The following is a 21,376-nucleotide window of genomic DNA, read 5'->3' as shown; positions in this document are numbered from 1 at the left end:
CCAATAATACTGAATGCCAAACAACTGAGATATCATTTGAAATTTAGCCTGCGCTGATGTTCAAAAGGGCTCGGTAACGTGCTTTCAGAAGCGGACTGGCCATCTGGAGAGCCTGGAGTTCTCCCGGTGGCTAGACGACCTGCGGGGCAAGCAGAGAACCAAACAAGGCTGATACAAAAAGATTTTGAAAACATCCCCGACTGCAGCCTGTCTGACAGTTAGAGGGGCAGGGTGGGAGGCTGAAATATGAGGAGGAAAAACATGAGACATACAGTTTGAAGAAAGAGCTAATTAAATGCCACAAAATGATTTATTTATAGGTTACCCCAGCACAAGAACTACCATTAGTGCAACAAGTGTTGGTTGTGCTAAAATCAACTTCCTGTATATCACATTCATGTTCACAGTTACAGCTATATATTGCAGAGTTCACCACACTTGACCCACCCTGCAAACCGGTAACTCTGACCAGAATACTAGAAACTATTTGAATTGTAGAAATAAATTCATGACAATACTAAATATATCCTAGACTCTAAATATACAGTGTATTTATTGTAAATTTGAGTTAACAGTCTATATGGAAATTCTAAGTGGTACTATCACTAGTACAGTTTTGTGTTTGAACATACTGTGAGGGTGTGGTGGGGTGTTTGTGTGTATAGCTGCTTGTGGTTGTGAAAACAACAAGTATTACCAACACTGTGTGTTTTAATTTTATATTTCAAGAACTGGGTTGATTCAATGTCAGTATAAACTTCAAGCTATGACATATTATTGCTTCATAAAGTTGTTATAGGTAATGCATTGACAAACTGTTGCTTTAACTTAGGTTCATTTTCATTCAGGTCTTCTCAAACTGGATTTTGGAATTTTGGCTCCAAAACAAACTGACGGCAACAATTTTCCTGACACTAACTTTTGCTATTTTACCAATGACCTGAGTGAGTTTTGACCTTCTATGTTATGTAGGCAGAATGGGAAGAACACGAAAACCTCCCCTTATTCTGACTATTCACGGTCATGTTCACTGCTAGCCTTGTAGTCACAGCATTTCATTAACCCAGATAAGCTACTTTTGCATTATTATGTATTTGAAAGGACTTGTTTCATGTGAAACCACATACAAATTAACAGCGTATAGCTCCTTTTGAATAAGCTGAATTGACTGTATTACGGTTAATATTGAATTTTATTTAGATGTAACTGCCTGTGATAGCTTTACAGCCACATTGACTCAGGTTGGTTGATATTTCTGTAGGTCCTTTTAACCGATTAGAAGATATCCTCGCTGTAAGAATATCACAACAACTCAGCATTAGGACGTTGATGCAAGCAATTTTTCCAGTGCGGTTGTTAACTGTTGGTGGTGTGACATCAGTGTTATGTTCTCTTTATCACACCTCATAGTTCTTCCCCTTTCACATATGTCTCCTTTCTCTATTACCTGATCACATTAACCTCTAAACAGAAGAATCAAACCTACCACTAATTCTCAAGTACCCACATGGCATTTATTAATTACCATCTTCTTTACAAGTTCAATATTCCTGACCAATACCGACACCAAACTCTGTCTAGAACCAGTTTTGTTTCTGGGTCACGGGCTCATGTTCATATCCGACCACTGGACAAAACAAAAATTGAATCTTAAGTTTAAAATCTAAATTTAATAATCACTGCTTTATATCTGTAAACTAGTCCCACCCTGAGAAATGATTTTAGTCCATAAATCACAATGGAGAGGTAAACAGTCATCTGAGTGAATTCCTCTGGGTTATGTAACACCGGAGCAGCATTCCAACCACTCATCCAGAAGCACTCACAATGACAGGTTTATCTTGACTGTATCATAGTTTACTCCTTGGGAACATTTTCACAAATTATTAGGCCAAATTCTACAGACACTTAATCTCTCCCTGTAGTTCTGTGAATGACAAATGAACAAGCAGCCATCAAGCTCGACTTTCATCAAAGGACTTTTCATTCCTTTTGTGGCGACTTGGAAAACATTAATTATGAATATCTGAAATATCTTCATGTCTTTTCTCCATGAATCGCGCTTGTGACAGGCAACATTTACAGCTACATACTGCAGTGGATCACGTTAATTGTGGTTAAAAAGAACTAGCCACTTTAGAGAAACTAATCCCAAGCATGATAATCAAGGATACTTTCTCCCGGATTCTCCGTGAGCAATTTCCATCAGCACAAAAAGATGTATCTTGGATTTTAGATAAGTGAAAAGAGGAGAGGATCTACAGATTTATACCATCTTGTAAAGTTACATAAGCCACTCTAAGCTCATGACATACTTAAATAAGCAAAGGTTATGCAACAGCTCTATAACTGCACTTTACCATTGAGTAGCAAAGCAAATTAAGTAGGTGCGCAGGAATTTACAAGTGAAGCAAAACATTGTACCAGATTCCTGCTTTTGTTCTCTGTGTGCATTAAGCCATGTTTTCACATAAAAATAAAGGTACAGCTGTAAAGTATTTCCTCCACTGCTGGTGACTCACAGGAAGTTGAAGGGAAAAGTGAAAAATAAGTCAGAGCTGCACAAACACTGAGCACGCACATGCACAGGCGCACGCACACACCGTTGTTCTGTTCAGTGTGTGTGTGTGTGTGTGTGTGTCTGTGAGGGAGAGAGAGAGAGAGAGAGAGAGAGAGAGAAACATAGACGGATGCGACTGCCTGTGTTGTGCACCCATCTATTAAAAGAGAGAGGGGTGTGGCTGTGAGAGTTATTTATCAGTATTCTGTGTAACTGTGCCCCCTTATAAATTCAGAATAGCTGCTGTTATAAGTAAAGCCTTTCATGGTGTCATTAATATTTGATAGAAAACATGGCTTTTTTATCAGATGAACATTTTTACCATTTCTTTTCTCTGCTCCTGATGTGAGCCCCGTGTCACAGTGCATTACAGGGTTTTGCTTTTATCTTGCTTGGTTCTGTTACTGCATCAGCCACACACCTCCATGTATCCCATTGTCCCCCCTCTGAGATCATGAATTAAAATTTCCGCTTGTGTTAAAAGACAAAGCATTTAGTCCCCCTCTTTGATCTTATATTCCATCTGCCTCGGTCACCCTCCTCCTCCTCACTCATAAATGTTTCCTTTTCCTCTATTATCACATTTACCAGCACACCTCAGCAATACATCTGCATCATATTATTGATCAGTTGATCGAGAAAATCCTAATGGTAAATGACAACTAATTGATGACTGATTAATCTGTCTTCAAATTAGATTCATTGCTTGGTGTTAGCTTCTCATATGTGAGGATTTACTGCTTTTTGTCATGTATGATTATAGACATAACATCTTTTGGGTCTGGACTGATGGTCAGATAAAACAAGAAATATGAAGATGCCATCTTGGCCTCTGGGAAATTACCATAGGCAATGATTGTGAAAATAATTGCTAGGTGCAGCCCTACTATATGTACGGTAAATTTCATATATAAAGGAAGTCCCCTGTCCTGCTGCTTTACCACTTAACCGGCAACAGACACAGCATGGGACATTTGCAACAGGTTCATGGTAACATTTTGGACATAGTCTGCTTAAGATTCCCTCTGAATCATATGAATATATTCTTGTTATTTTTGCTACAGTACAGCCTGTATTATGATGAATAGATAGGCCTTAACATATGATGGCTGTGTGTTCATCCCTACCTTAATTTCACATCTGGTGTTATGGTTTAGTCCACAACACCACATTAACAGTAGTGTATATGTCTTGTCTTTTATGTTTTTGATTATGAAATAATAATTTTTGTATGTTCATTCAAAAGTGCACAAGGCACTGGTTTGGAATGCACATTGATGTAAGATTATATCTATGTGTACAGTACATACATACATGAGTCTGTGTAAGTATTATATAAAGTTCTTGAACTTGGATTGTAAGAGACCTCTGACACCAAAATCTGTGTCGGAAATGATCATAACTGCAGTGAGTAATGAATTCATAAAGCTGTGATATTTTAATTGTAGTTAGGATGTTCAATTAAGCAGTCACAGACGCTAGTACAGGAACAGTAAACAAGTTTTTTGACTTTACAAGAAGAAATTTCTATGTAGTACAGAAACAAGTGTTATGGGAAACCTAATTATATTAATGCCAGAGACTGTCCTCCCCTAAAAAACAACCCCATAGGTTGCGTTAGTGCAAGCAGCTCATTATTTTTTATTGTTACATGACATCTAGCAGTCGTCTTTTCAGCAAATACCCCAAAACAGCAAGTTTACGTTCAAGTGAGAAAGCCCTCTAGTGGCCGTAGTAATTATGGGTCAAGTGACAGAGCGACCTATGTTGCGTCATAGGGGGTAGATGGATAGGTTGACAAAACACTGGATTTAAATATTGTCTATTTCCTGTTTCAAACTGAAAGTCAACATTGATTTTTTTTTTATCATTGCCACAAGCATTCTATAACCTAATCACATGTTTATTATCATACCATGACAACTAAGAACTTATTTTAACCCAAACCATGATCTTTCCCTAATTAACCAAGTTGTAATAGTTTTTGTCACAGAGACACAAACTTCCATCAGCTGCTGGTTTCACTTTTGCTGAGCAACCACACTATTGGCACAGTAACAGTTCAACTTTGTAACATCCACCAATTTTGTCAGAACGGCGTCCTGGCAAATATTGATGAGCATCTTGTTGGAGCACAAGATTTAAACTTTCTTTTTGTAATTGAATTTGTTTTGTAATTGAATTTGTGATTTGTTCATTTAGTTTTCCTGCAATCAGTTAACTTCTAATTAAGCTAGCAACTATACCAGCTGTCAGAGGCTAATGTGTAGATAATACAACTTTCTAACAGCAGAATTACAGTTGGGCTAACTGTTTTGCATTTTCCTATTTCGACTTTCGTGTGCGTGTGTGTGTGTGTGTTTTGTGTGTGTGTGTGTGTGTGTGTGTGGTTGTGTGTGTGTGTGTGGTGTGTGCTGTGTGTGTGTGTGTGTTTTGTGTGTGTGTGTGTGTGTGTGTGTGTGTGTGTGTGTGTGTGTGCTTAATAGATTATTTACTGTGTTGTACTTCCTTCATGAGCTTAATGTTAATCTTTCACTGGTGCAGCTCTTTCTCCAAGAAATTCTCGGGGTGGTTCCAAACTCGGATCGGTCAGCTGAATCTCTTTCTGACTTCAAAAATCACTTCAAGACGTAGCGCTTCCGAGAGTACTTACTCACCTACTATGCTCTTTCTCTCGCTCTCTCTATCTCCTCATCCTACTCTTGCTCTTTTTCCACCAAGTACGTTCCTTCATGCATCTGCACATGTAGCATAGGGCCTTTGTGTTGAGGCACTTTTTCTTAATGACTTTTTTGTCATCTACTGAAGCTTGATTGTGCATCATTTGTACATCATCTGCATCTGCCAAATGATTGAATGCAAATGTAATGTTATGTTTATATAATTCAAAACTTGAACTGTTTCAATTCTTCAGCTATTATAGCAAAAGTTCAGCTGCAAATAAACCTGCATTACTTCTGAAAAAAATAGAAAAATGTATTTTATAATTTTTACAATGCTGGAAAATTTTTATACTAACCTTTTAATGTTATCTCATCTTTTTCAGATTTGCAACCTCCTTCATTAAATTTGTTATCAAACACTGTTTTTGCAGTTTCACAATTGCTTCTACTTAAAATCAGAATGACTAACTCCTGTCTGTCTTTCACTTTTATTCAAAAGCAGTTGGTGGCACTCAGTCATGAACAGCAAATACCCTAACCCTAAAACACCCAGTTTTTGACTATCATGACTCACTACAGGACACTTTGATTATACCTGTGTTACAGCCCTATATGTGACACATGATACAACAAATTTTTAAATGAATGCCTAAAATTGTTAGTCAGACTTGATGCATTACTAAATGAACAAATTTAAGTTCTGTACTTTAAAATAAAAAATCAGACTGCCGATTCTCTTTTGAACTCGTATTCTATATCACCAACTTGGTGAATGAAGTAACATCAAATATTTATTACAAATAGCTGTATTAATCATAAATATTCATTGGCACAGGACTTTATATCCCCGGAGAAAATGTATTGACAGAGCTGGCATAACATTCTCCAATTATTCCACAGAGCAGCCAGTGCACCAGAAAGAAGCCTGTCCTTACCACATCTTTAGTGTTACCAGCGGTTCTGATCTAATATTCTCTGTATCCATCTCAGCTCTGGTGCCCTTTCCACAACTCCGGTGTTTAGTTTATATCCCAGTGGTAAACAAAATGGGAAAAAAGCTCACAATAGGGCTGTTTATTTGAATGTCTGCTTTTTCCATTTGCATCATATATCCAGCAGAGTTCCTGTTATTGCTGTTTCTCGTACAGGTTTAAGAACGTCTTTTTTTCTTTCTTTTTTTTTTTCATGTCCGTAATGGTGCATCAGGAAGAAAACAAGCTGAAGCTTTTACTGTCATCAACATGACAAATGGATTGTACAAGATAACTAATTGAAGGTCGGGGCTTTATTGTAAATGTAAAAACATGGTACTACAAGAGATGTAGCAGTTGTTATCTGGCCATCACTTCTGTTTATCAGCTAATTAATCATGCACTGATATAATGAATCATTTCAGACATCTGTGAGAAGAAATGTGCACTCGGTGCTGTGAAAACAACACAAAAATCAAACAATCTCATGCTCATATCGGGTGAGCAACAGGATCACTGTAACAGTTGCTTTCGCTCCATTATTTCCATCCATAATGTGCACAGGTGCAGCTTAATTCGATTGGAAGACGTTGCTGTGGTTATACACAAATACGTCTCCATGTTACCAGTAGAGCCGTTGTCATGGAGATGATAAGGCTTATATAAGCTTGGATGTATTTTTGTTCTAAATGAGTGCATTGTCTTGCTGTGCTCATTTAATTATGATTTGTTTATACCCACACGTATAAACACAATTGATTAAACTGTCTTTCTCTGCCTGTCTGAAAAAGACAAGCAGAGAATAAGGACTTTTTGTTTTTTGGATGGCTAGTAAGGCATGAAGGATCTGCTCTCAAGCACAGACACTTTATGCCATCTGCAAAAGTTGATAACGGGCATTTTGCATTTCCTCAGTATCACTTTCATCAGTATGTGACTGTCACAAGCAGAGCTACAGCTTTGATATTAAAAACTCAGATGTCTGGTTTCACAAAAAAAACAAAAAAAAAAACAATGAGATGATTACAATCCTTACCTTTCAGCCAACCATACACCGTCGGTGGAAAATGGTCTTGGTGTTGAGAGGGGGGAGGGGTTGTCATTCATATAACCTTTAACCTCCTGTCTGGGTGTGGATCCAGCACCTACCAGCTTTCAGCAGAGGATTAAACAGCTATTGACAGAGGAGTGACGTGATTGACAGGTTAAGATTTCCTTCCTTGTCAGAAGAGCCTCTGTGTCTGTCTAGCCCATGTCTTCCCAGAACTCACATTTCACATTCCAGCGTGACTTGTACAACTTTTGAATTTCTCTGCTGTGAAATACGAAGAAAATTTCTGCAGCCCTGCCTTTCACACCGTATGTCTAAAATGACTCCTGTGCACCAACAGGGGGATAAAGTTCTTGAATAAACTAGCGTTTGAGTGTTATGTAAAGTTCCTACTTTGCTGTTTGTGTGCCTTAAACAGGGTTCTCTCACGGTGCCTTTGTCCAGTGTTCATCATTGCAGCAACACCTACGGTCTGCAGCAGATGAGGGAATTTTCAGCCTCAGTGGAACATGTGGGAGTAGGTAGTTACTGTATATTCATTTTAAGCCTTTGACTGTATCTCAACTGAAAGAAGGGCAGTTGGCGGTGGGTACCACAGCTTGTGCTAAAAACTACTTCAAACAAAAAGTTCTGAATAACCCGTGTTTGGTTATGATTTCGTTTGGAGAGCCCCTACATTCACAGGTACAGCACTCATACTTCATGGGTGTACTTACACAGCAACTCTTACAAGATGATAAGCATTGTGTTTCTCAACACTTTGACAGCTAAGTAGAAAGAAAACAGAATGCTGCTAGTGGTAGGTCAAAGATGAAGTGACGTTCCTCCTAATGCTCCTGTCAGATGATACAATATGTATGGCAGGTAAGTTAGCTCTATATCAATTGGAAAGGACAGAGAATAATAGCATAAAGCATAAAGCTGGAAGGACTTGTCTCTCAGTCATCTGGACCCACCTGTCCACAGTCAGAGCCTCTCCGAAGATTTGCTGCTGGTTGGGGAATTCGAAGCTGAGCGATGCATCAGGGGTTGTCATATAAAATGTGAGTGCTTTCCCCTGAGTAATTTAATCACAGACTTTTATGGAGGCATCAGCCGGCACATTGAGAGACAGAGTAAAAGGATTGTAATTGGCATTCTTTCAGTCAAAGTAATATATGGAATATGTGGTATAATTACAGCGCTGGGTAATGGTCTGTGGACGAGTGAAATGCTAACGCACAGTGATTGGTTAATGCATGTTCATCAGGGGAAATTTGCACCATATTGACTTGAGACTTTTTCTTTGGCGGTATTCCGTTTGGGCTAGTGAGACATTAGCGTGTGGCTTTCACAACCTCCCAACTACTCATTACAACCGTCCAGAATGATCGCTAACTTTGTCTTCTCAATAAATGAAACTTAGCAGAAATGGTCTATTATGTGCCAAATGAGTAATTTGTGTGGGCGATGTCTAAGGTCAACCCTACCATCATTAAAAAGCTCTTGAATAGTCTGGAAATCTTCTTATGCAACTGAATAGAAATTGCTGTCTACTTCATAAGCTGTTAGCTACTTTCATTTCACCATCTGCTTGACATGAAATTTCGGTGACAGCAAATTGTTTTCGCACCTCATATTGTGCTTCTGCTAGGAAAGAGGATTTAATAATTCAACTTAAAGAGGTGTAATTAAAGTCATTAATGTGCAGTTCATTTTATTATGAGAGTTGATAATTATTTTTATTTTTTCATAAGGTAATTTGTAGAAATCTCACAAATAATTAAACAGGTTGTTTTCCTCCCACAACATAAGTAAAATACAAGTGTATAAAAAAACAGATCTCTCTATTCTCTCTGATATTTTACATATTCTTCAATTTACAAATATAAAATATTTACATTCACACAGTTATGTTCATTATATATGTATCTGTCTTGTTTGTGATTATGAGTCGACTTAATCATCATGTGTACTGAGAAGACGGGATGCAACACATAAACAATCAATACTTTACTGAACTTTATCTGTGGTTAGTTTACCCCAAGACACTGTGGTAACTCCCAACACATCAAATGCTAACTGCATTTGCGGCGACACAGAAATACTTCGTTACTGGAAACCAGGCAGTTCCTGGATGGCTTGGGAGTTGTCACGCTGTGTTGCAACATGTTTACGGTACCTTGGGCCTTTCCATTCACATCAGCCAACTCATTTTTCTGTTTCTCAGCTAAAGCGATCAGGTGAATCGCCCGTTCCACCCAGCCTCTGTGCAGCGTGTGTGTTTAGGTGTGTGTGTGTGTGTGTGTGTGTGTGTGTGTGTGTGTGTGTGTGTGTGTGTGTGTGTGTGTGTGCCAGTGCCTGTGCCTGTGCCAGCGTATTCTTAAGTATGTAGTATATTCTATCAAAATGTCAGGTATTGTCCTCCACATGAACTTATGTAAGAGATTTTTATTTGTGTCATGTGACCTCATCCAGCTGAGCTCCAGACCTCTGCTCCGTACATACAAGTGCGAGGAATGTGCATTTTACCTTACAATTAGCAGTGTAATGTAACCTGATGACGGCGCCACCCAAACGCTCAAAACATTAGGTCTAGTCACACTTTCCATCATCTCGCTCATCATGAAACATTACTGAAATGAGATCCAGGTTGGGAGAGTGTGTGCATTTGTGTCACGGGAGAGAGAGGGAGGCATAGGGAGAGAGGCAGAGAGCGGGAGAGAGAGGGGGAAACAGAACAGGACAGTGCTCCACAGTCCTCAGATAAACTCAATGTGACAAGATGGTTACTTTCTCCCTCTGCTGTGACAGTTAATTCTGGACTAGGAAAAAAGTCAAAAATGTTTAGCTGCGCTTGAGCGGAGTTAATTACAGAGCCCAAGGCAACTCAGACTAGGGCTGCTAATGGCCTTGACTTACAGATAAAGCTCCATTTACCAAGACTGTTTTTTTAGCCACTGATCTAATTTACTTAAAATCAAATATTTGGCAGTAGCAATAACAGTAGATTGTCACTGTTTAGCTTAGAATTTAAATTACATAGCAGCCTGGTTTTGTTTCACCTGCCATTAACCTGATTAATGTTTATTCCAATGTTTATAATTTTTTAGAAACACTGAATGTGGTGCATCGTGCCATGCGTTGGACAGATGCATGAGAAACGAAACTACATGCATGCAAAAATGTCCTCAACACTAGTTTGACATTCATACTCCAAACTGTCACCACCTGACATTTAAACCTTCTGACCACCTTTAAAACAGTCACTCTCTCTCTTCCTCTCTCTCCCTCTCTGTGTGTGTGTGTGTGTCTCTCCCTCTCTCTCTCTCTCTCTCTCTCTCTCTTTGTCTCTTTCCTTCCTTTGAGGTCAGCGAACCACAGTGTTAGTGTTTTCAAGCCGCTCTTACATGTCTTTGTGGTTGCATCACTTCCTCTCCTCGCAGGTCTCTTCAACGTTGCTGCTGCACTGACACGTGAAAGTCTATGAAACAGAAATCAAGACATTAGTAGCACAGGGGCCAGAGCCAAGTGAACCCAGCTCCAGAGATCGGGACCCAGAGATGGCCCGTGAAATGAGTTGGAGTTGGAAAATCACCGGGGGGATATTCCACGCTCCGCTGCCAATTTCACTATCATAATCAACCTCAGCTTGTAGGAGGATATTATAGGGCCAACTATTTTCGCTGACACTCTAACTGTGCATAGATTTTTCTGTGGAGCAGAAGATAAGAGGGATGATAAGAAATATGCTGAGGCTGAATTGTAGATTGGGCAAAAAAAATGAAGAGAAAACTGCTGAATTTTTGTTTTTCCTTTTTTTTTCTGATCTTAAATGTTCTTGTTTAAATTTGTAAATTAGTTTTATGTCTTTGATGCCTGGTTTTATTTGATTAAATAAATAAATTAGTAATTAATTTGATTACAGAAGGGGCTGTAATGCTGCAAAACACTTCAAGCAAACCAATGACAAGACAAATGTTTTGCCCGTGTTACCATCAGCAGCGTCTTACTAAAACCTAAAAGGCCATATTGATTATCAGCTGTCATCGATCAGGTCATCACTTTGTATTAAAGGCTATCGCAACATTAAGTATACTCTTACCCACACTACTGCAAAATGATACCATAGATCTTATTATAGCAATATTATCTTCAGACAATTCATCAAAAATGCGTTATCATATACAGTATGTCTGTGCAACCACAAACAGGCAAATAGCATTCAATGTATTGAATCAATAAATATACATGGAGGTTTACATAGATGTCCTGGGACTAGCAAAAACACATCATATGCACCTGGCGCATCCAAGACCACCTCATATCTATATATTCAGGTTACTACATGACATAATAAATACTTTTCATTAGATGTGGTTGTATTGTAAAATGAAAAAGAGCCTCACTGAGAAAATGAGTGCTAGATCTCAAATGTGGATGTTCATTTGTCAAAAAGCACCTTGAAAGTAGAGAGCTGACTTTTATTTTTCTATAATACTCATTTTCACAGGTCTTGAGGTTTATTATAAACCACAGCTTCATGTGAATAAGTAAATCACAGTAGGTAAAGTACAAGTAATGATTTCTCACGTTTTATATTGCTTTTGATTCACTTCACTGATGAATAGTTTTCTTAGAATCGCAACAAACCACACAGCTGACACATGAGGGGAAAACCTATAACATCATCAAGCAGCCCCTAAGATTTCTGGCCCTGATTTGAAGTGCTAAATTAATGTGAATGTGATATAAGGTGATATGAATCTTTCAGCAGGCTTTGTCACTGTGACATTTGTGGTCTGATGGTGTAAAACCTCTGTTTGCACTACTTTATTTGACAGGACACAACAAAAATGTCCAGTAAAGTGATCATGAAGTTATTATTCTATTATTAGCAGTTACTAATTAGTAGTTGTTCATGTGCCAATAGCACCTTATGCAGATTAGGCAGAAACAATTTATTTAGAAATTGCTCAGAATGCAGATTCACAGATAATATGAGGTAAACATTAGACACTGGGTCATTAACATAGAATCCAGCACTTTGTTCTGAAGTAACTTATCACTGGATTTCTATGACTCATTTGGGTTGAGTTATTAGCAATAGTTTTTTCCTATATTTGTTCCTTACTCATCCCCTGACCTCTGCTGTACTTTTATGTAAAATACTTTTGAAATATCTTGCTTGTTTGAAATGTATAAGCACATTCCAGTTAGTTCAAATTGTTTTGATCACATATTATCCATATGCAATAGTGCTTTATTGACTGAAGAGATTGACCTGTAGGCTTTGTGTTCTTCAGCTGACCATTATTTAAAACATGGGTTTATGCTTTCTGCTTTTTACAGACAATACTGACGTGAACAAACTTTTAACAGCATCCAAAAACAAACTTAATTTGTTTACATCCAGATTACACTGTAAACCTTTAAGAAACAAACTTTCAGTCTTTCCGTTTTGAGGAGTATGTCGCAGTATTGTCCCAGAATTTCTCCCACCATAAATGATAGTATCTGCTTCCCACACAATTAGAATGAGAAAAACTTTATTGATCCCTGCAGGGATAAAAAAAACTCTTTACCAAAAAGTCATTTACCTCTGTGTTTTACTTAAAACATCTGCGTCCCTATCGTCCCTATGATTTGCCTTGTAATTATTTAACTGCTGAGCCATTAATCGGAGGACATTCACTTTGAAGGAATTTAAACAGTTAGGGTTTACGCTTAAATAGACAAACAGGAGGAAGAGGAACACATAACAAACCTTTGTTGAGCAGAATTTGTTCAGTAGTGAAGTGGTGAGTATGTAATAGATCGTAGATCAATCCCTCCTGAATTGTTGTTTGAGATACTTAGCTCTTAGCTTTGTTTTAGCTGAAAATTGATTATTATTGACTGTCCCTAAATCAGAACTTCTTCATGTGTTTCAACCAGAGTTGTTGAGTGTGAAAGATTAATATTTTTTTTCCTAAATAACCCTTTTAGACATACATGTATAAACACTGGCAGTAGTGTGCAGATCTTTTGTTCTTTCTTTTGTACTAATTCAAAGTTGTATACACCCGAGAAAACAACTCAGTGCAGATTCAAACTTGTTAATTGATAAAAAATAAAAATAAAAATTCTGAAATTCTTTTCTCTTTTCTTTTTGCTGTTAATATAAGTTCTAAAACTGCTTCCAGAAATTCCTGAGAAGTTTTCAGTATCCATTTGAAAAGGAGAGAGACCTGCATGCACAGAGAAAGAAAACTAGATCGATAGCCTATATGTCTATTATATCCTACAGCAGGAGACCTTTGAAAACCTTTGTGTACAGAGAATAAGCTCATCCCGCCTCATAGTGTATTTGTGTGTTAGAGAACGGCCTTCCTTACTGTAAACCTCCAGGACATTGCACAGATCTCTTAGGCAGCCAAAGCCAGTCATCTTCATTCACTTGCAACATACATCTGCCTTTGGTATGAATATGGCTGTCAGTCCTGTAAAGACCATCACAATAGAGCACACTCATTAGTATTGTGTTGCACTGTGCTTCAGCATCAAGCGCCTACCACCCTTGACTAATTTTCTGTTTGTATCGAGAAACAAAAGCTCTCCAAATCCCCCTGTGGGCTCCGGAGTGGCTTTACTGCACATCAAACTATGCTAATTACCTTTTGCATGATTAATTGGACCAATTAGAATTAGTAGAGGAAGAAAATGATTCTTGGCAAGGTGCGAAACATTAATTAGTCATAAAAAACGTTTATTAGTGTTCAAATTTAATCTCACAGAACACAATGGGATTAAGAGGAAAAGACAGTTAATATGTGGCGTGTTCAATCACTCTCGGCTGCAGATGGAATAATGAGTGTCACCGCTTACATTGCACTCCGTCACACACGCACACACGTACACACGCACGCATGCACGCACACACCCCGTCCCGTATACCACGGTTACTGTACTGTTAGAAAACACCCATCTTCATCCATCATACAAAGTGGCAGTTGTAACACAAACATCCCAGCTCTGATTGATGAGTTAAGACCATACAAACGACTTATACACAGTAATCCCGTATAAGATTTATGGCCTGAAGGCGATGCATTACAAATTTGCACCTACAAAATCAACAGCAGCAGCAGCAGCAGCAGCAGCATCACCAACAAGCTAATGGTGATTTAGCTGTGGCAGCATTTTTAATAGTATGGTATGGCAACTGTAATAACAACGTTGCATTACACCAGTTCACTCACTGTATCTGTAGCATGGGAAAATGACAGCCTCAGAGCGGTTGTTTATGATGGTGGGGGGAAAAAACAAGCAGGTATGGTATAGTATGGGCAGTGAAGAGCGTGTGGGTGTTTTCTCACATTTTGCACATATCATGAAATAAAAAAGACGGGGAGTGGCTTCGCAAAAACTCGGCTTATCAAATATAACTGTAAGCCGCATGTGCACGTTCACACACACGCACACACACGTTGGTTGGTCTATGGAGATCAGTGGGCCATGTAACACCGTTGCAGATTAAGTGTGTGAATGACAGTAGACAGTTTTTCTCTTCCAAGTTGTTTATAACAAAGTCTGTTCACAATGTCTCTCTTTCTCTATCTCTCTCTCTTTCTCTCTCTCTCTCTCTCTCTCTCTCTCTCTCTCTCTCTCTCTCTCTCTCTCTGTCTGTCTCGAGAGAAGTAGCAAACAAGTAACGAATAACTGAAACTTAGAGGTGAAATATGAAACTTAAAAAAAAAATCACACTTCAATATCTATTCTCGTTCCCAACACAATCTCACAAGGCAACCACGTTCAGTATTGTGAATGTTTTCTGGTTTAAAATCATAATAAGTTTATGAGGAGAATTTAAGTGTGGCTTTGTTACTTTTTTTTTACAGTATTGCATGAGATTACAGTGTTTTGATAAAACTTTGTTCTTAGTTCTGTATGCACTGTACACGTGCAACCAACAACATTGTACCATGAAATATGTTTAAACGTAATGTATTCTGATCTATGCATTTAGAGTAATAAACAAACCAAAAATGAAAGCACTGAAAGATTTGACAACTTTGAGTGCACACGACTTTGCTTTTAGTTGGACATTGCTGACTCTGCTGGTTTGGATGCATCAGTTAAACCATGGGGAGTATACACTGTAAAATACTATACATCTTTTACCACTAGGTTTCAGTAATTTATACTTCGCTTAAAAAAAACGAATTTTTATTTTTAGACCCATTTAGGAACAAGATATGAAACCTGATTTCATCTTCCTTAAAGTCCTGTGACATGAAATGACTAAACGTGCTGTTGAGCGGTCACTAAACTCATTAAATTAAGCTTCCAAAGAAATATGATTAGCATGCATGCTTTGAGGGTTATAGCTTCCCAGAGACCCTGTGATGGAAGAAATGATTGTTTCCTCTGATGCTAACCATGATGAAGGTTGTAAATGTAACAAGGTCACTTCAACAACCTCACATGTATCAGCTTTAGTGCAAAAGTGCAAAGTAAGTCCAAAGTAAACTGCTGTTTCTGTACATGAATTACCTGGTTTTGAATCAGTATGACAGACTTGATAGTGGCATGATTGAACACAGGTCCAATTCAGAGGTTTCAGCAGAATGGACCTGAGTGGTCAAAATATTATTCTAAATGAAGAAATCACAGGTATAGCTTGCTAAATCAGTTTTAAAATCTCATTCCTTTTTCTGTTTTATGTGACTTATATGAAAATCTTTTGAGCAGAAGTGATATAGAAGAGCAATAATGTCCAGCACTAATTTAATACCTTATTACCATAAGCCTGGTGCAATGCATGCATAATAAATTGTTGTATCTTTTACACGGCTCAGGCATATGGTTGGGAGACCGGATTCTCTTCAAACTGCACCAAATTTGCATGATAGGATGTGAGAGTTGGATGGATTTGGGGATTATATGAAACACAGCTTCCATTTCCAGTTCATTGTACTAAGGAGAGGTATCACATTTACACAGATGGCAAGGAATGTGGAAATGCACAGCTTGTGTGAATCACAAAATGTGTACAGGAGAAGAAAAATCACTTCAAAGACAGAATCTATACTGTTTTTTTTTAAACTCCAAAAGAAAATGTGGTTTTTTTTTTGTTGTTTTTTTGCGTTCTGTCTTTTCTAAATGGGCTGCAGCTTTCAGCAGCTCAGAGGGAGCTGATCAATGTTGTTAGTAGTCTTTAAGCCACATGGTCACAGTCTCACAATGTGTTTCATGGGAGGTTCGAGAGACCCTGCCAGGACAATCATTATGTCTGTTGTATGGTTAGATCATTCTAGAGGTCAGTCCAGGGAACATATTACTGCACGGTTGAGTGGCACCACCCTGACAGCCCACAACCATCTAACTGTATTCTGATACTGCAGTGGGCACTTGCAGTTTATGCATTGTATAAGAACAGATACAGGAGCAAATAAATCTTTTCTTTCAGGAAGTCAGATGTTACAGTTCTGTGGTTGTTTGTGTTAAAACATTTGACTGCAATTTAACTTTCTACTTTATGTTCTTCAATCACTTTTTCAAATTATATAACTGTATTATTTATTGCAGACAGGCTAGATTAGGCTTGATTGCATTATGTGTTTTGCTTTCATGCTGTCAATCATCTGATTTGACAAGGAGTCCAGCTTCTAAAGCACTGATTACCTTCTTATTGTATAATAAGACGTTTATTGTTTGTATGACTGTTTGTTTGCCAGTCATCATGGTCCATGCTTTCAAATTACAATGTGATATATTTTTCATTACACCAAGCTGTAGGGGGGAAAAAAGCAGACTCAATTAACTCACAGACACTTCACATAGATATCATCGTTGTCCTCGAAGAGCATGATCTTTACTTTGCCCCAGTTTTTAGTTTTCATGTAAGAAAAAAAAAAAGACTCCCACGAATATCAGAGGTTACCTCGCTCTCTCCCGCTGTCAGTTTGAATCTGGTGCTTTCTGATGTCTGATTCAGTATTCAACCACAAATACCAGTGGCCAGGTAACATTGATCTGTAGTGACGTCAGGGACAGCGGAGTAGCCGTGTTAATCAGCAGTGTTTTCTCCAGGTGACACTAACATGTCTCGTTTCGCTGTAAAAGGTCAGGCACACAGCAGTGGAACTAGCTGTGGTTCAATTTGGTGTTTTGTTTTCCATCAGTATCCTACAGTCCTCTCTTAAGCTGCCTGCTGCGCTGACAATGGGGTGTCAGACAGGGCTGTGTCTTAATGAAACTACAGCGACTAACCTAAAGCTCATATATGTGCAGGATTTATCTCAGGGTATCACTGTCGGTGCAAAATTCTAAGGTTCGTTATTGCCTGTGTTTATTTTTTTATTTTTACACATGAAATTTTAATGAACTATTAATTGGCACATTAATAAAGGTCAGTCCAACATAAAACAGCAATTTATTTTAATGACATCTTCACTATTTTTATTAGAGTTGGAAAAAAAACAAGTTTAATGGAAATAATTTCATCAGTTTGAGCCAATTCATTTGGGTTATAAATGATTTATTTGAATTATTTGATTTAATTCATTCATTTATTTCAAAAAGACATGTTGTGTTTTCTTCTAAACTTGTGTCCGCTCATCACAATGGGTAAAAAGTGTCTGGGATTTTTTTTTTTTCTTTTTTTACAATAAGTGATCAATAGAATTTGACAGTATTCGGTTGTAGCAGTCAATAATATTGTTTGCAACTCATAGCTGGACTATTAAAGCAGTTAAACATGCATTATTCTAAAGAAATGTATTGAGCCAGAATCACTGAGGTACAACATGAGTCAACACTAAGTATCAGAAAAGACCAGTTAAGCCCAAAAAAAAAAAAAAATGCTTTTCTAGCTTAGGCTGACTCCTAATGATCTCATCTTGTTCCGTGGGAAAAAAAGTCTTTATTTCACTTCAATTATTCAGTTATAGCAGTTTCATTTCACGTCTCTTTGCTTGCCATATGCAGTGGGGGTGGGGGGATGGGCTCTTTACATCTGTCTTAAATTACTGTCAGTGAAGGCTGTGCACACCCACCAAAATCATCAAATTTCAAATTCTGCATAGGGTGTTGGGTTTACATAAAAATGTAGCAGAGCCACTGAGCAGTAGCGTAAATCATGTCAAGCACATCTAAATATTCAAAACTCACCTCTAAATTCAAGGTTGTTTTCTCCTGCTTTTTTCCACTGAGGCCGAACATGTGACTATCGTGCACAGCAGCCGAGTGTGTCTCACTCTTTCTCTGTGTCACTCTGTTTCATGTTTTATAATTGTATACTTGAAGGTACAAAGGCACAAAGCCCTCTAAAATTAGCCTGCCTATGAGTCATCTTTGAAAGCGTCCCATAAAGGTTACATGATTCTCAACAGCAGTAACTGCAATCAAGGCCTGTTGACTGTGATGGGGGACTCAGACCACAGAGACCTGTCGTGTTCTTTCACATGCTTCCAGTCCGACATCATCAGGTCCTGTGAATGGACTGGGACGACACTTTTACTTTACGTGAAATGGTGATGGTGTAAAATTCAGGTTTGTGAGTCAGTGAACTATAATATCCATCATCTGGTGTTATTGTTGTAACGTGGATCACAAGATCACAGGGGTCATTTTGTTGTAATGCCTGCCTTTAACCACGACTAGGCTCTATATGATCCATCCACTATTTTAATAATTCAACTACAGTTTAGCGGATTGCTATGAAATTTTATACAGACGTTCATGATCCTTAGAGGATGAATCCTAATGACTTCATTCATTTATCTGTCACATATGTAGACTCTCACCGAGAGAGAGGGGCAAGTAAGGACTGAGCGAATCATTGCGCTGCATCATAGTAAAATATAGTAAAATAGTATAATATGTTCAGTTCATATTTAAACGGTGGTGGGACTAACTGTGGTACAGGATGTCAGTTGAGTTGGCGGTCCTTCAGTGTGACCTATTATGTATTTGCGTTCACACTGCTAAAAGAAAGTGGCTCAGACCTCCTCCGAATGTGGTCTGAGTGATCAGATCTCACACGCGTCTTCAGTGCGTTTTGGGTGCGTTTTCACCTTTACTTAGAGCTGTCCACTTATTTTGAGACGATGTTGATGATGATTGAGACGGATGTTAATACCAGGGCTGAACAAAGCCTTAGTCTTGTCATTGTTTTAAGTATTTAGCTGAGGCCTTTGTTCATGACGGCTTGAGCACTGCAGTTGCAATAGGTAGAAGATTAACAATGTTACAACAACCCCTAATTAAAGAAGTAGATAGGTCAAAGAATATATTAACAATAACAGCAGGAACTGACAGGGAAAGGTTGTGATTCGTATTCAAAAGAGATGGTAATTTCAAGGCAGTGGTGTTGTTACAGATGTGTGTAACATCTGTACAGTCATATACAGTCATTCAAAAAATACCGGTCTTTTCATTTCACTATTAACACAGTGACAGTGTCAAGGTGAATGAAGAGCACATTTCAGGATAAAAATAAGTCTCTGCATCATGTTTTGCTGTTTGGGCTAAACTTTTGTTTATGCTTGGATTATGGATTAGGACTTTCATTATGTGCCCATATCTGCTTCCTCAACACTGACAAGCAAAACAGCTATCCTACTGAGTTCAGCTAATAGGACAGTCTAGGGGGGAAAAAAGACACTGGGAAAGAAAAGAGAGACTGTGAACAAAGTACCTCAACTTGTGATGACGTCAGACTCCTCTCGCAGTACAAACACAAGCAGCCTTATTAACATTAAAAAGGCAGGATTTGCTCTATCTGAGCCGCTCTAATTTCTTACTGCACAAAGACTTTCATTACTCTTGTTGTTTGCAGTTACACATTATTTAACACCTTACTAAAAGTGCTGTGACACCTCTCAAGCTCCTGCAACTACTGATGCGCAAATGTTCATACCTGTGGTTTTTGTCAGTGCACCTTACCTTACCTTTATTGTTACTTAAAAATGTCGTTCTTGCAGCAAAGGGGAGTGGGGGAAAAAAAGACCCTGACTGCATGAAGGTAATTCATATGTATTATTCATCTCTACCTCTTCCATTTATACTTACAGCTGGCTAGAGTTGTATACAATGAAAAAGCCAGTGTACACACTGGATGAGAGGATCCTATGCTGTTATTCCATGCTTTGTGTTTTCACTCACTACCGCTCATACTGATAACAATGATTACGTTTATGTTTTGCAGATTTTATTTTACATTTTAGGGGATTACATTAAGTTCCTTTCTGTTACAGTGATACGTTGGCAGGAGTCATAATAAAGGGTGATTAAAAGGGTAGAAAGTGTAATGTTGTAACAAGTGAACACAGCCATCGACAGATACATGATATGTATCTTCCCCGCTGCTGTTTGAATGGTGGATATCCTCTCTCACCGGAGCATAGTGTGCTGTGAATAAGTCATTATGGTAGTTATGAAACAGCAGCACAACATGTCCATTTGTCCTCACGGATTTACAGAGAAATAGGTTGAAATGCTGGTCTCTGAGCCTGCCTGCGTGGAGGAAGTCATTTTTCTGTGGCAACATTGTTTTCAGATGTGGTCAAACGGCACGGTCTCCCCTGATGTAAAAAAAAAAAAAAAAAAAAAAAAAAAAAGAACACACATTTTCAGAAAATGAAGTGTTTTGAGAGAAATGAGAGGAGGGAGAGTCCCTTCATGCAGACAAGTAACATAAACTCACAGAGAGAAAGCAGTGTGGGAGACAAGAACCAGTTTCATAAAGTTTTCCATCAGGGCAGCGACCACCAAATGCAGAGCTGAGCTAACTAACGACCAGTCAAATAGTATGTACATTTTTAGTGCACTATAGTACTCAAAGCACACTTTATCACTCATTAAAATTACATGATATCCAAATCTCTGCTCAGATTACACTAAAATGTTTCCCTGACACCAAGGAGACACAATTAAAATTTTAATGTGACATGATGAAATTGTCATTAGCCTCTAAAATATAATCTAAAATATTAATACATGTTTTTGTATATTTTTGCTCTTGTAAATCCTCATTTGTTTAAACAGCTGGCTTTGTGAACAATATGATCAACAGAACGCCGGGTATTTTCTATCCTTGAAGTGCAGCCTCTTAAGTAATAATGAGAGTGAGAAATGCAGTGCATTTAAGTGAAAACCCTGATTAATT

At 38.2% G+C, this 21,376-nt stretch overlaps 1 protein-coding gene across 1 annotated transcript in view; it reads right to left on the bottom strand.

Annotated features, from left to right (window-relative positions):
* Positions 1 to 7,249, bottom strand: part of tox2 (TOX high mobility group box family member 2) — a 110,423-nt gene extending 103,174 nt beyond the window's left edge. The window contains exon 1 of the mRNA XM_022769592.1: positions 7,231 to 7,249. The gene's annotated coding sequence lies outside the window, so the exon portion shown is untranslated. The remainder of the gene's footprint in view (positions 1 to 7,230) is intronic.
* Between the last annotated feature and the right edge of the window lie 14,127 nt (positions 7,250 to 21,376).

Source organism: Seriola dumerili, unplaced genomic scaffold (assembly GCF_002260705.1).
Source record: "Seriola dumerili isolate Sdu_G_001 unplaced genomic scaffold, Sdu_1.0 BDQW01004171.1, whole genome shotgun sequence".
In the NCBI taxonomy this organism is placed as follows: domain Eukaryota; kingdom Metazoa; phylum Chordata; class Actinopteri; order Carangiformes; family Carangidae; genus Seriola; species Seriola dumerili.
Note: the sequence above shows the minus strand (reverse complement) of the source record. Positions and strands in the feature narration are given on the sequence as shown.